Source organism: Oenanthe melanoleuca, chromosome 12 (assembly GCF_029582105.1).
Source record: "Oenanthe melanoleuca isolate GR-GAL-2019-014 chromosome 12, OMel1.0, whole genome shotgun sequence".
NCBI lineage: Eukaryota > Metazoa > Chordata > Aves > Passeriformes > Muscicapidae > Oenanthe > Oenanthe melanoleuca.
This window is the reverse complement of record NC_079346.1, coordinates 3530950-3547421: the sequence shown is the minus strand read 5'-3', so window position 1 is coordinate 3547421 and position 16472 is coordinate 3530950. Positions and strand designations below refer to the sequence as shown.

At 49.1% G+C, this 16472-nt stretch overlaps 1 protein-coding gene across 2 annotated transcripts in view; it reads right to left on the bottom strand.

The window, feature by feature from the left end:
• Positions 1 to 15106, bottom strand: part of FOXP1 (forkhead box P1) — a 378724-nt gene extending 363618 nt beyond the window's left edge. Inside the window, exon 1 of one of the 2 annotated variants that reach the window (XM_056501914.1) lies at positions 15014 to 15106. The gene's annotated coding sequence lies outside the window, so the exon portion shown is untranslated. The remainder of the gene's footprint in view (positions 1 to 15013) is intronic. The other variant, XM_056501924.1, reaches the window with a different exon arrangement.
• Positions 15107 to 16472: the final 1366 nt, after the last annotated feature.

Sequence of the window (16472 nt, the reverse complement as noted above, 5' to 3'; positions counted from 1 at the left end):
TTGATGGGGTACCATGAATGGTTGGACTCAGTGATCTTAGAGGTCTTTTCCAGCTTTAATGATGCTGATTCTATGAAATAACTCTCATTGCTTTGAAAAATGGAATTGAATTGAGCTCACTTAGAAACAGAGTTCTGCCATACTAGAGAAAAATGGGGTTTACTTTACTTACCTTGATACTAACAAAAATGGCATATCCAGCTCCTGGCTATGGCACTTCAGTGACAGGGACATGGCTGGGACAAGAGGGACCTCAGCAGCCTTAGGATGGCTGCACTGGAGCACCCAGGGGCACAAGCACCACAGACTCCATGTGCTGCATGAGAAGTTTGATTTCCTTTCCATCTTTGCACATCTCACAACTCTTGGATCAAGTCACACATCTCCTCACAGAGCTTCATCTCTGCATCTGTCTGCAATGCTTAATCTGTCAGGACTTGGAGGGGCATTTTTCCAGGCACTCCCTGCATGTGCAGCCTGGGAAGTGGCAGAGCCCTCACCCTGATAACACTGCTTGGACTCTCCCTGACACAAACCCCCCCTCTGGTCCAGGAGGTGAGGGGAGAATACAGGAGCACACAGAGCAATTGAGGTTCCAATCAGATGTGGTATTGGCACATACAAATGAACAGTGAATAACCCTAATGCAAAGTATGAATTAGGAGCATACAGTAACTGCAAATGCAACCTCAGCATGTGGTGAAGAGGGGGTGTGAGGACAGGAGGGGTTCAGGACCACAGCTCTGCTCACCTGCACATCAGCCACCCCTGGGGATATCCACACCTCAGGTCGGGCACAAACCAAGCAGGAACAAAAGGTGGGTAACAGTCATTTAATTCCTACAAAATATTTTATTCTGGCTGCTACTCCTTTCCAAAGATAAAGGTAATTATTAAAAGTGAGGTTAACACTTTGCTGCCCTGTTTCAGAGTGCACATTCCAATTCTTCAACAAGGCAGGCAGTGACCAGGCTGAGGTCAGCTGGAGAAGGAAGATGACTTTGTGCAACACCAGGGAGGCCCCAGGGCAGGCAGCTGTGTGCTGGGCTGGCTCTCACTTCCCTGGCACACCACAGCCAGTCTCCACCAGTGCCCAAGGGCTCCACTGACAGTGAAAGCCCCGTGGGTGCAGCCCTGGCCAGTGGGCACCCAGCATCTCCCTGCTCCAGCCTCCCCCAAAATTATCTATGGGCTCTGATGGGGCATGGACAATGCTCACCTCACCTCAACACCAGACACTGGTCACACAGCAAGGCTTGGGGGCAGTCAGGGACTCCCTGCAATGCTACTCTGTGGTGCCAACCCCTCCAGAAACACTCTGCTGATCCACCAGCATGGGAGCACAGGGACAGCAAAGGAAGAGGAGATCTCACGGGCAAGAAGGTGTCTCCATGTGGGGAAGGAGGCCAACCTTGAACACACAGCAGGGTAGAGGGATCAGGTCCCAGCCAAACTGCAGCACACCCTCACCCCCATAACCCCTGTGAGATGGGAATGCAGCACCATGCCAGGTTATCCCAAGGTAAGACTTGTGGGCTGTACCTGCTTGGCATGGCTTGAGCAAGGCTCCCTCGGGGCTCCTCTGCCTTCACTTCCCATTAATGTGCACCTGCACCCATATCAAAAGCAGTAAAACCATGAACTGTATTCAAAACTTTACTCAAAGCCCCACTGGAAGCTTGAGCTGACACTGGTGCACACCAGCACCTGCGCTCAGCACAGCCCTGCCAGTGACACTGCCTGTGGCTGTCCCTGCACAGAGCCACCACGGCCACCTGTGCTCCCCACACACCCCCAGGCCACACACACCCAGCACACCCATCCTGCACAGACCCTTTCTGGGGTGAACCTGTTCCTGAGCTCAGGCCACCTCTTTCCTTACCAGCTTGGCTCTCTACCTCCACAGGTGGATGGCTGGCTGGGCACGGCTTTATCTGAGTTTTATGTGCAGCTGCATTTGCTTGTTGCACAGGTAAGTTATTATAAAAACAAGAGGAAACAACAGCAGCCAGTAACCTGGATATCTCAGTGCCCTCATCACAAATTCCCAGCCTCTCAACCAGTTCATTATCCACAGTTCACAGGGAAGAAAGAAACCCAAATACACAACACCAGGACATGCACAGTACCTGACACTAAGGGAACAGCATCAAACCAGCAATTAAAGGAAATCCCACACTTGGCAGCTTTGGCAGGGTGGTCCACCAGCAGGCACTGCTGGGAGCATGCCCCAGGGCAGCTGGGCAAGGAAAGATGCTCTGCCCAGACTGAGGAGAGCACATCCAGACACAAAGCAGAGGTCTCACGTTACAGCAAACGCAATCAAGTGGCCAAGGGGGTGGCCCTGACCCCTTCAGACCTTCCTCTGATCTCCAGAATCCAATGAGGATGTTCAACTGGCAGAAAACACGTTTTTCCTGCTTAAGCTACTTTTCTGCTGGTCCAGCTTCCTGTGCAGTCTCACCCTCTGGCCAGCTGAAGCACAGAGGATGCAATGGGAAGCACACCCAGGGACAAGCTGAGATACCTGAATCTTCTCAATTGCAAAGTGAACTGAGCCCTCACTCTGTACAGTACCAAGCACGCTGTCAAACAGTCAAACTGAAAGTAGCTTTCATCTGAGAAAAAAACAAAGGAGGCACAGGCTTTCCAAGGAAACAATTCTCCTTTGACGCGTGTCATGAAGTTGTGAGCGCGCTTGAGTCACGGCACACGTGTGGACCACTGTGATGTGCTCCAGGAGCGATGTGTCCTCCTCCTCACTGCTCAGAGCATCCACAGGCAGAGGTTGAAACATGCGGAGGTGATTCAACACCGAGGAACAGAAACGCTAAGACAGGCTGTTCTTAGCACAGGGGCCGTACCTGACACCACTTTTATTTACTCAGAAAAGTTTTCTGCCCTGTATGACCTTCCCCTGCCAATTCACCCATGTTTTAAGCAGTATCTCCATCCTCCCCTGGATGGCTCACTACAATCTGACAAGTAGACAGCACTTCCAGTACGGGCAGACTTTTTTTTTCCTTTCGGATGTATTAGAAATACAAATTGAAAACTTGAATATTACTTGTTACCTGACAAAGCATTATGCTTTCTTTGTGCTTATGGCATCAAGAAGGGGGAAAAAAAATGGAAGGGGAAAAAATCTTCCTACCAGAATGTAAATATTTGTGCATTTCAAAAACGAAGTATTTTCATAAAGCTTTCAATAAAGATAAGTGCAGGCCAAATTTTACCCATAGATATAGGCACATAACTCCAGTTAAAGTTACTCAGAGCTGCCCAAGTTCCTGAAAGGCCAACTCAAGCAAACAGTGTTCATGTCCAGAAGGACTGTGAGCTCAGGAGCTGAGGCCACATTCCCAGCTCTTTTGAGAGAGGCAGACCAGATCTGCTTCAAATCAGTGAAGAACTTCAGAGATGAGTCAAACCTGCAGGATTTGCTGCAATACTCGCTGCAAAAGAGGATGTGAGAACTGGCAAGTACGCTGTGTTTACTCACTGTGCCATCTAATTCTGGAAACTCGAGCTGAGATTCAGCGTTCGAGCACGACTCCAAGGGCTGGTGGGAAGATCCTGGCCCCGCTGCACAGCCACTCCTTGGGCTAAACTGGTGGTACCTGCTCAGACAGGGCCATGGGCTGACCCAGACTGAGGTGCTGCAGCTGGTGAGAGAAGCCTCCTCAGGGCAGAGGCTGCACCACACCTGCCCCAGCCCAGGGCTGAGCCTCCGCAGGCACTGGCGCACACGAGGAACAGAGATGCTCTAAAAATCATGCACTGCTTCAGTTAATGACACAGATTTACTCTGGGTGTTAGCCTGTTTTGCTAAAAAAAGCCAACCAGATTTTTTTTTTTTTCCTAGTGCAAACTGTCCTTTATAGAGACTATTAATATCCCTCTTCCTTCAGTTTAAGCTCTACTTCTCTTCCTTGTTCTCCCACTGACTTAAAAGATAAGTTGCAAAATGAGATCTAATTTATCTCTATCTTTTGTCCTCGTCCCTTCCCTTCTTTATTGCCTGGACAGGCAGATTGTTCTGTAGGGAACCACTGCATGGAGCATAGAGTTTATATTTGCTGCAATACTCACATTTTTAAGCAGCAAATGAAAGATTTTACCTAGTTTATATTAACCAGAACCCCTTAGGTTCTGGCCTCATGTAATTAATTCTGCACGAAGTAATAACTTAGATAAAACACCTTGCTGTAAGCTCAAACAGCTACAAATATTCCTCACTATCAGACACCAGTGTAGACAACAGCAGTGGATGGTGGCTGCCAGGAGGTTGTGCTGAAACAAATGCATTTTTATTTTTCCCTTTAAATTACAAAAGATTATCATTTTACTCAGCAATGCCCCTTATTAAATTGAAACTCTCCACATCAGAATTAAATACATCCTATCTACTCAAAATGAAGTGTATTATTTATCAGTAATATTTAATGACAAAAACCTGATAACTTTCTCCGATTATACCACTGATTTCCTCCAGTCATGCATCATTGGCTCTGCTGGTCATTAGCATTATCACAGTGCATAAACTCTGGCTTAGGCAGCAAGTTTGATAACAGAGCCAGACACCTATAGCTACTATTTTTCAGTTTGTTCAGATTTACTAGTTTACATCCCTATGAGCGTGCCTCTATCTAATGGCATCGATTAAAATCCCTAAAAATCCTAGACAGTGAATTTCCATTTCCATGCAGCACGCTTCTGCACACTCAGAATTCCTCAGTAAATATAAAGCACTTGCTGAAAAATCAGATTTCCCCTTCAACTGGCTGAGGATCCTTTTCCTGAAAGACTATACTCCAGCCAATCTGGGAAATAAATAGGAAATATTTAGCCTTCTCTGACTGTTTAATGCCAGGAATACGATGGATAAGTTTAAAATATTCTAGTTTACTTCACAGGCAATGTTCCATTTTAACTTTTATGAAATAGTATTTTTGAATGCTGCAGATACCGCTTTTATAGAAGAAAAAAAAAATCAGAACAGATATACATGGTACAAAATGAGTTAAAATATACCAAAATGGGTTTCTCCCATTCTCAGTTAAATCCTGTAAATAAAATGCTGGATTAGAAAGGTTTTCTGAGCAAGACCATCATTCCTCACACTACTGGCCTTGAGAAAACTCCGATGGGTTAAACAGAAAAAGACTAAAATACTTTTACAAACAATAATTTTGCTGCATACTTCTGACATTCCTCTTTCAAAGCCTTTTAGGTATCAAGTAATTTATCACTGAAAAATAAATTTCCCTTTTCCAAACCTACAACTCAGGAGCTTTACAAGCCTTAATATATATTATCTGAACACATATGCAGAGGCATATCATTAAAAACTAACAAAAACAATTTATTACGAGCTATTTTAGAAACACCTTCTCCCAGCACTCATTTAATTCAATGACAGAAGGATAGGGCCCCTGACAACTCTCTGATTAAAATTAATTACTAAAGCTGTTAAGACATTATTACTATTGCAAAACTTACTGGGAAAAATCTCTCTTCTAAATCTGTTAATGCAGGTACAGGCCATGATATTCTGCACAATCATCCAGAGAGATTCTTATATGTTACACACATGAATTGTCTAACACTTTATTATCTAGCCAAATTGATTTTCTCCTAATTTTACTTTTTTTTAACTCAGTCCATCCAATGAAGCTCCCATGATTTCAACACGGGTATTTAGGGCTGAGGCCACATAACTGAAGCTAAATCTGCCTGTCTTATGGAAATACAACTATTTATGAAATTCACCCGAGGGGGAGGAATAATTTACAGTACACTGATCAACAGAGTTTGCATGGTAGTGTCTGGAGCAGCCCTGTTTGGGAAGGAGAGCTGTTATGAAAGCAGAAAGTATCAATACTAACACAATTGGTGCCACTGGGTTATGTTATTTGCCAGGCAGCATCCATCTCTCGCACAGAGAATTTCAGTTTGGGTGCAGTTTCAGCATCACTAACTGCAGTATTAGAAGTTGGGACCATCATGCAGGAAACAGCAGCGATTTGATGAGGTCAGTGCCAAATTCTGTGATTTGCTGAGGCAAAAAATGGATGGAACCCTGGCAGTGAGTTTGGGAGCACAGGATGCAGAAACACTAACACAGCCCCCTGCTCCTCTCATCCAGGGGCTTCAACCTGATCCTTCAAAAATGAAACAGTAAAAAGGCTGTCATTGCTCTCCTCTGCCTGCCTGCTGCTCTACCTGCACGTGTACCATACCCAAAACACATTTCTGACCTGACTGAGCACCAGCCAATGTCAAAACCCTGGCCAGGCACATCCTTCCTTGGACTGCCAGCCCTTCCCAGCCAAACCCAGCTCCACTGTGCTCCAAACCCAGTCTGGAGCCACTCCATGATGCTCCACAGCCCCCTGCACTGCACTGCTTTCAAGGGGATTTCTGCCACAGGAGGAAAAGGAGGATTTACAAGGCTGATTTTAATGGATTTTTTCTTTCCAGCACAAGTATAAAACGTGGGAACTGGGCTGGACGAGCAGCTAAGAGAGATTTGTCATGAGGTTCATGGAAGACAGAGTTCATGACTCACTGTCAGTGAGCTCACTATTACAACATAAAAACTATTATTAAAAATAAAAATGCAAGCAGCAAAAGGAACACTTCAAGAAGGTTTTAACTTCTTAATCCCAAACAGAAGACCTGTGAAATGAGGTTTGCAGCAGGCCCACTGGACAAAAATCCATAAAAGACAACCTTGTTATCAAAAATCTACTGGAACAATACATTTTAGTTGAAAATCCCCCTCCCTATTTCTGATCCCTTGGTATTCCCAGAAGTTTCTTAGGAAGAGGTGTCTCACTTACGCTCATCTCCCAGCTCTCTAGCAGCAGAAAAACACGCACTTCACATTCACTGTGCGACACCAGGAAGATGCTTTTTAAAACTGACATGGGTTCCTAAAGAAATATCAGTTAATTACTTAATCCTCCTTAATGGAGTGATCAACATCCTTTCAGCAAACAAGGCTGTGATGATTTAACGTTTTATTGCACTGGAAGAATTAACCCCACTCCTCTCCCGTCTGCTGCGACCGCTTGTTCCTTTAGAATCAGTTCCATTTTTCACTTCTGCAGAGCAGCCCCCACACCCTGACAAGGAAAAACACCAATAGACAAAAAACTGCCTCGGTGCTATTCTGCCAAGACCTGACCTCCAGACTGACAGAAAGGCAGGTGGCCCAAGCACCCAGGAAATCAAGGTACAAGGCAGCACAGAGCAACAAGCCCCAGCGTGAGCCTGGAACAACTTCCTCAGCATCCCAGGAACACCACTTCAAAAGGAACCGGGGAGGGATGTTTGAATCCCAGCTCAGACAGCTCCTGAATCCCTGAGAACCCCTGGCCATCGCTCTGGCAAGAACAAAAGTCCTTTCAGGGCTCCTCTGCTCGCTGCAACCAGACCCAGCTCAGACAGAATTCTGCAGGCGAGTCTTGTGCAGGAAAGGGAATTCAGCATCGATTTTTGTGATCAGATGTTTAGTGGCTGCTCTGAACACTCCAGCAATCCCCCCTCACCATTTTATCTTCCTTTATCACAAGCTTTTTAATAGAGACATGACATTCTGCTTACTGCTGGGCTCTCTCTATTTATCTCTCTCTTAACAACACTTTGGCATCATCGGCTTCGCTATCTAAATCAGCAATAGTGCATGTCCGGTCACATAAAAGCAGAGAGGGCTTCCCAAGATGCCTTGGGAACTCTGACTACTCCAGTTTACTGATGTGTTAATATGCCCCATCCACTAATTAATGAACAAACAGCTTAGCCAGGGAGCTGGGGGAGGGACACCAACACCAAGACTGCGGAGAGCCCAAGGAAAGACACTTGACCCTAATTGTTAGCAACAAGATGACAAGACTGATCGGGAAGTACAGCTAAAACTCAGATCCAACATGAAAGGAAATGTCTGGCGAAGAGGGGAGAACTAACGATGCCATTGGAGGCTGCAGCCAACCTGCCACACTGTGCCACCTTCTGTCGGGCTGTCAGCGCTCAGTGCCCAGCACCTGGCCTGGGCTCCTCAGCACCACGCTGCCATCACATCCCTCTCTCCATGCCCAAATCCTCATTCTCCTCCTGCCACCCTGCAGCTCCAGGGTGTACACTCCAGCCATGAAAAACCAGGAGTTTGCTCCAACCCATGATGAGAAAGCGCGGCACACGCTGCGCCTTCCCAGCAAAACTATCTGCAGAATTCCAGCCAGTGGGTTTTAAGAAGGACCAAAGTCTGGCTGAAGTTTCAGACAAACACAGTTTTACCTGGGGGAAAACATTCTTCGTCTTAAAAACAGCCTGGACCATGTACCACAACATATATGCCTGCAGGTGTGCCAGTTAAACAGTGCTGTGGCCCATGTGGACTGCGGGAAACACTTCCATATAGAATTCAAACCCTTGGAAAAAAGGTTGTAAGCTCTTTCTACCTGAAAAATCCTGTCAATTGAGAGCCACAGCAGTGCAGGAGACACTGCAACACCGTGCTCTGGGACCCACACCCAGGAGAAAGTTGACTCAGATGGCACATCCAGCGCAGACACATCGTGAACGCTGCAGAGCCCCAGCTTTCAGTGCCACTTTTTTAATTTCAGTGCCTCTAATTAAACTAACTTAGTGAGGAAACAGGTCCTCCTAATAAAAACACATCAGTGACAAGCATTGTACAGACAGCACCATTAGTAGTAAACAATACACGGGAGAATCATCCAAATAAAACACTGTGGGTATTTATTTGTGCTGCTTTCCGAGACCACTGCAACTAAACGGGAAACTGGAAGGGAAAAAAGCCCACAATTAGTTTCAGAATAGCACTCCCAGAAACATTGTAGCCTATCAGATCTATGTAAATACTTTATGATACGGGTTCCATTTCAGTAGATCTGTCAAGATATTTACAGGGCTTGACAGTATTTCTGCCTTTAATTAAATTTTCACACACATACTTTAATGTAATTTAAATAGATTATTAGTTGTCAGAATATAGTATAAATTTTGTTTACGATTTAGTTACTTTAAGTACTCACATTGAGGAAACTCATTTAACCCCCTGACTGAGGAGCATTAAGTGTTGAGATGAGACTTCTAAAGAGCTTCTACTGCCCTTTGCACTCTTGCAATAATCTTAAATTACTACAACTTAATTGCAATTTCAAGGCACTAAAATGGAGATGTTTTAAAAACAGCACCAGGAGGGTCAATGAGAGGAGAAAAATTATTTAGTCCACCTCAGGTACCAGATGCCTCTTGGGGAGAAACTGATTTTGCCCATGATCTTCCCTTTGCCCATTTTCCATAGAATCCTATCTTCATTTGCAGAATGACGTGGAACAAAAAGTCATCAAGATTATTCTGGATACTTGCCACATCCAAACAGCCATTAGACATAAGCCTGCTCACTTGCATGCATGGAAGAGACCCATGCCAGGAGAACAGAAAGATAAAACCCTAGAGTGCATTTGCAGAGAAGGCTGCACACAAACAGAGCCAGCAGCTTCTCTGATTTGGGAGCTCCAGGGCTGGAGTAAGGAAAAAGAGCACGTGTTAAACCCCTCCAGAAATCCCAACCAACAAATATCTGATCTCCATAAAACGGCACAACCGATTCCTCTACAGCACAAAATACATCTTTTTAAAGTAAATTACTACAGAGATCCCACAATTAAGTTTCTCCTCTGCATGATTTATTCCATGCTGGTTTTTCCCCCCCTCTCTCTACACTGGCATCACCTTGTTACCTGCAGGAGCTGCAATTCCCAGCGCAGCGAGCTGCGGGAATCGAACCGCGCAGTGAGCAGGCTGCGAGCAGCGCTTCTGTCAGCACAAAACCAACCACTGCGAGCAAGCACAAGATCTTCTCTGCTTCTTCTTGCAACAAGGCATTTCACAAGGATCTGGCCAACAAAAAAACAATCAGACTCACGATTTGAACACCGTTGTGCCTCAGCACGGCCGGCGCTGACGCACGTCCTCGGTGGCGCGACGTTAAGGGCTCCCAGCCTGGCCATACCTTTCGAAGCACTTCAATAAAGTTCTGCTTGCCAGGACCTCTAAGAATGGTCTCAAAGACACTGCTTGATCTCTAGTGCACAGCGTCTCTGAATTCCACCCAGCAAATGCTTTCTGGCTTCTCCTGCACAGCACATCTCTGCTGAAGCGCTCGCCGGGTGTGAAAACACGCTACTATACGTGGAGGGAGGGGGAGAAAAAGTTTCAGTGACACGAGTTAGTGGCACAGACCAAAAGCCAAAGGCAGCAACATCAGCAGAAGCCCCAGTTGATGCCAGTACACTCTGGATCAGGCCCAGGGCAGCCAGCTGCACCCTGAGCTCGCCCCTGGGGACACAGGGACCATGCCATGCCCATGGCTATGTTCAGAGCAGGATGCCACCATGTCCCCACACTGCTGACCACCCCCTGGGCTTCCTCTCCAGCCACCAGCCCCTTCTCACCTGCCTCCCCAGCAGAGGCTCGCAGGGAAAAGCTCTGGGAAGCAATCTGACAGCAAGGCTCATCTGAGGAGTGATTAAAATGCGCTATTTAATTCAGCTTAAATACGGACAGCAAACAAAACCCTGGTGCACCCGAGCCCTGCAGGGCCTGATCCCGCTCCCCCCGCATGGGAACCCCCAGGAAAGCTCCCTCCAGGTGCCCTGTCCCTGTACACACGATGCTGGATGTGCTGGCAAGGGCAGGAGAGGCCCGAACAAACAATGCCCCTCCAAAAGACACCCAGCTACCTGCAAAAACCCCACTGAGCCTTCTTCAGCCCTGGCTCAGCTGTGTAAAAATATTTCAGCTCAGTGCCTTGAAGTTGCAATTAAATTGTAGTAATTTAAGATTATCACAAGAGCAAAGGGCAGCAGCAGCTCTTCAGCAGACTCCTCTCACCACTTAATGCTCCTCAGTCTTGGGGTTAAATGAGCTTCTTTAGTGTAAGTACCTTAAAGCAAGTGAATCGTAAACAAAATTTATACTATTTTCTGACAGCATATAATCTATTTAAATTTATTAAAGCTTCTCAGAGAAAATTTAAGATGACAGAAGTATCATTATGCCCCATAAATAACCGGGCAGCCTTGCTGAAATAACTGTATTTTACATACATATCCTACATATGTGTGTGCGTATGTGATTTCATTTGATACACAAATACACGCTTAATAGATATTTCACAAAAGGAGCTGTGTTATCCAGTTTAACCTCTCTGTATAAATGACCACAAGAGGTACAAATACTAAACGCCAGATACATTTCATATATTTGCTTTTTTACTACCAGCCTTTTTCAAAATTTTTACAGTGCTATGAAACAGGAGTAATTCAGGAGCTACAAATGCTTACAGTATATCACATCAAGGATGATAATGCAGATTTTAGCTCTGGAAAAAGGTGATCAACTCCATAAGAAATGCATACTGCAGCGTATGCTGCACACTCATGTCCGATGCACAATTCCCTGCTCAACTTCCCTGCTCCTTCTCCTACCAGGGCAAAACCCAGCTGTGTTACAGTTACTGGTGGAACTGATTTAAGCAGAAAATGTTTATAGATGTTAAAAAACATTACACATTACGCAAAATGGCTTAATAGCATACATGTGCATGTTTAACGCATGTATTTTTTATTGTCTAATTAAAATATATACCATAAAAATCTACAGGGTTTAGAATAAGTTATGCAGGACAGTAATGAAACCTTACCTTACAGAAAGTATAAAGTACTTATTGTGAGATCTGCACTGCTAATTAAAAAAATGCTTATGCAAAAAGATTTAGGATTCCTTAATTCTTCAGCAGATGTGCACTTGGTCTGCCTCCTGGTTAATATACATTAGGATAACAGCCTCTTACTTGGATTTTTTTTAATAGATATTTCCATTGTTTTAGAATACTTCAAAGAAATGAAAGAAACAAATTTGCAAAGTTTGCAATCAAGTGTTTGAATACAAACATGAAACTGTCAAGCAACAAAACTAACCTCACTGCCCTGGTTCATTTCGATTAGTACCTAAATCCTAACTGTTTATTGAAGTGAAATCAAGTGTCTATTCATACTCTTTACTGGTATTTCCACTAAAATGCTACACAGTAACAGTCTCTCTGATACAGCCATGAAGACACATCACACAGAGTCTTGTAAAAATCCCGGTGTTACAAAAGCAAGGTCCATCCTGACTGCTTGGCAACATGTTTGAAGAAAAGATATTACAAGTTTTCCAAACTCTAGGAATGCAGTCATACAACATACAGTGCGTAATCACAACCAAACTCCTCTATTTTACACCAACACAGAACTTACACAGAGATTAAAAAAAAAACAAATCCACATATCCTTACAATTCAGTGATCCAGAAATAAAAGCTGAATTCCACAGAACTTCTACGTTTCTCTGCACTGCACTACTGTAAAGCCTTCTTCTCTGCAGATCTAGACAGCATAAACAAAATCAAATCCTAAGTCCCTCTGAAAGTGTAAAAATGCAAAACATAATCACTTTAAAAAAAAAAAAAAGAAACAAACCCCAAATCCCAGCCCATGCACATAAAACTAACTTTGCAATCAAAATCGCAAGCAACAGAAAGCCTTGTTTGAAATAGTAGTTATTTTTCTCAGAGTTATCCTTTGGTTTCACAACAAAGATCAGCATTTGTAATGGTCCATTTCTGCATAAGTGAACATATAGCCTTGCTGCCTGATCGAATAGTCCAGAGCTTTCAGTGAGGCAGCTCCTGACAACAGCCCAGCAGCAGCTTTGTTTGATCTCTCCTGCCTTCCTTAATCTGGGTTGTCAAGGTTCACTTGTTGGAGGCTGTTTACTTTACTTTTTCCAGAAAAAAAAAAAAAAGTGATTTTTTTTTTCCTGTCTCTCATACAATGACTAATCCAAAGACTAAGGGGGAAGAATGCTGCCAATGCAAGATGTTAAAGCTACAATACCTTTTTGCAATGAGATTTTAGCCGACACCTTTTGAATGGTAACTAGTGGAGAGCTTCCTCCCCCAGTGCCCTGGTCCATTCAATATGTTTGGGAGATAGTTCAAATAAAATGTGCAGAGGAAAAGCTTCAGAAGAGAAAAGTTGAAACAAGTAGCCCCAATTTTCCTGTCCTTCCCCAAATGTAGTTGCCGAGACACGCGGTACCTCCTTGCCCACACCCGCTTCTCTGGGAACTTGAGATATTTCAGGCTCTCCCAAACTTACAAAATGTAAGAGCTACTCAGCGGTAACAGAAACTGTAAAAATAATACTAAACCGAGCAAAATGCCTGTTTTCCAAAATATTAAAGCAAGCCATGGATTAACAGCACAGGCAAAAAAGTTTCTTCGATGACATGCTTGCAACTTTGTGTAATTAAGCAGCTGTCACTAGTGGCATTTGGTCAAATCAGGTAAAATCCAAGTTTAGAAAAACTGCAAGGAAACACAGTTTAGAAAACTGCTTTAATACTTAAAACCATCCAGAACGCCAGAAATCAGAAGGCTATATGGTGTAGACGACACGCTACAAGCAGCACACATCCATTACTCACTCCGAGAACAGTTACTAAAAATGAAACCTTAAACTTCTGAGCACAGAAGTTGGGCTCCAGCTTCTCCACAGAAGCGGCTCAGAGAGCGCTCGCAGGCGGCAGATGCCTCGGGCAGGGACGGGAGGGCAGCGCGCCGCCGCCGCTGCTGCCAAGCTCGGGGTGAACCGAGGGGGAAAAGGACGGGGGGAAAAAACAAAAACAACAAAAAGAAAAAGTAATCTCCCTCGGCTCGGTTCACTCAAAGCAAAAACACGCAATTAAAATCATTACAGCGAAGCGGCATCAGAAGACTCGCTGGAAGCGCGGCGCTCCGCCGGGCGATGCTCTCCGCGCCGCTCATCCAGAGTTACCGGGCGCTGCGCTGCGCCCCGCGGAGCCCTGCCCGCGCAGCTGCCCGCGCCCCGCTCGCTGGGTCGCTTTGGGTTTTTGTTGTTTTGGGGTTTTTGGATTTTTTTTTTTTTTTTTTGGTTGGTTATTTTCTTTTCTTTTTTTTTTTTTTTTTTTTTTTTTTTTTCAGGAAAGAAAGAAACCGACAAACCGGCGGGGCGGGGGTGGGGAGGAGGGAGGCGCGGACACGCCGCTCGGCCGCCTTGCAGCGCGCACCCCTCCGCTGCCCGGGGCCGCGGGCGCGCAGCGCGGGCCGGCAGGTGCGCGGGGCGGCCCTACTTACCGGGCACCGGCGGCGGCTCCGCGGCGCGCAGCGAGCCGCGCCTCCGTCCCGAGGCTCCGCACCGCGGGGCTGCGCGGGAGGGGGACGTGCGCGCACACACGCGCCTGAAGGATGCGCGGTGCGCAGCGAGAAGTTGCGCCGGGCTGAGCTGGGGAGGCGCGGGTGTTTATTCAAACACTTCGTTTCAAAAAAAAAAAAAATAAAAAAAAAAAAAAAAAAGGAATGGGGGGAGGGGATGGGCGCAACGCGTCCCAGGGACCCGCGGTGGGGGCGGATGCACGGCGCGGGGCTCCGCGCCTGCGGAAGGGGCTGCGAGGGCGTGAAGCCGCAACAGGTGCCCGGGAAAGGGGGAACGGGCAGCCGGGCACGGCGCTGGGAAAGGGGGGGTGCGGCCCCACCGTAACTTCTTGCTCCGAGTGGCGAAGTTGGGGCGTGCGCGCCCGTTGCGCGGCAGCACGGAGGGACCCGGCGGAAAACACGCGGAAAGCGCGAGAGGGGATGGGAGGGGGGCGGGACGCGCAGCATCCCACCACGGCGGGGAGTGCGCGCAGCGCGGGGCGGGGGGGAAGTTTCCAAAGTGGGCGGGGAGGGGGTGCGGGCGGCCCCGCAGCCCGGGGAGGGGGCTCCGCATCCGCGCACCGCCGCCCCGCATCCCCCCCTACCCCCCCGGTACCGCGGCGGCGGCCGGGGAGGGGCGGCCGGGCACGTGGGGCCGGCGGGGGGAAAAGTGCAACAGCCCCGGAGGAGCGGGGAAAGTGTCGGGGGGCGCCGGACTCACCCGCAGGACTCGGCCCTGCCGCTGCCCAGCACGGCGCGGCCGCGGCGCGGGCGGGCGGCGGCGCGGAGCGGCGCGGGGCTGCCTCCGTCCCGTCCCTCCCTCCCGTCCCTCCGGCACGCCGAGCCCGGGCGGCGCGGCGGCGTGCTCCGCCGCTCGGTAAATAACAATAGAGCCCTCCGCCCGGCGCCGCGCCCGCGGGCCCCGCACGCCGCCCCGCCGCGCCCCCGCTCCGCGCCGCCCCGCGCCCCCTCCCCGCCCCGCGCAGCCCCGCGCGGGCGGGCCGGGGGCGGCCCGCGACACCCCCGCGGAGGGAGATGTTGTTATTTTTTGCTGTTGTCAGTCTCTGACGTCACATCCACCTGCTGGGTAAACAAGGCTCGGCGCAAGGGAAAAATAATAATAAAAAATAAATAAAATAATAGAAGCGGGGGGTGAAGCGCGCAGGGGATAAAGGGCGAGAGCCCCGCAGGCGCGGAGCTGCGCGGAGGAACGGCCGGGGGGGCGGGGGGGCCGGGCCGGGGGAGGCGGGGCGGCCCTATGGGGAAGCGAAAGTGGCGGTGGAGCGCGGTGCGCAGCGCTGCGCATCCCTGCGCGCCCCTCCGCACCCCGAGGGACAGCTCAGCGTGCGGGCCGGGGCCGCCCCGTCGGCGGCGGCGCAGCGCTGCGCGCCCCTACCAACTTTTCCGCAGCCGCGCAGGGGCCAGGGGGGCATCAGGCCAGCGGAGCCGGGGGATGCGGGGGACCCCGGAGTGCCTTCCGCGGGTACCCGCGGAGCCGCCTTACCTGCGCGGAGCGGCGAGGCGGGCGCTGCCCGCGTTATCCCCGCAGCGCTCGCCGCTGAGGGCGCAAACAGCGCTTAGACACAGTGCGCGGGTGCGCAGCGGCGCGCACCGGCCGCGGAGCGGGACTGACCGTCCCGAGGGCCGGGCCGGGTGCGGAGCCGCTCCGCGGGGGTGGCTCCGCATCTCGGTGGGTGCGCGGAGCCGCAGCGCTCCCGGCCGCGCCGTCGGGGCTCCCGAGGAGAGGGCGAGAAGGGGCAGAGTCGGGACCACCCGGCTGCCCCAGCCCTGCGGCTCCGGCTCTCGTGCCCTGCCAGTTTTAACACTTAGCGCGGATTTGGAACCTCCGGCGGCGCGGGGGTCTCTCGGCGGCAGCCGGAGCAGGCGAAGGGAGCGGCCCCGCCGCGCAGCCCCTTGCCCTGCCCTGCCCGGGACCCCAGCCCGGCACCGAGGGGACGGGGCTCGGTCATGGGGCGCCCCGCAGGGATGGAGCGCGTCCTGCCCGGCGCTGCGGGCGGGAGTCAGCGAGCGGCCGCTAAGTTACCGAGCGACAGACTCGTCCGGGGAAAAAATTCTTTCCTTGACCCGCTCGGGTTTCTTCCCTCCCTTTGTTTTTTGGACGATCGCGTGTGGCTGCCCGCAAGACTGACCCGGGGCCGGGCGCGATGGTTTCGCACACT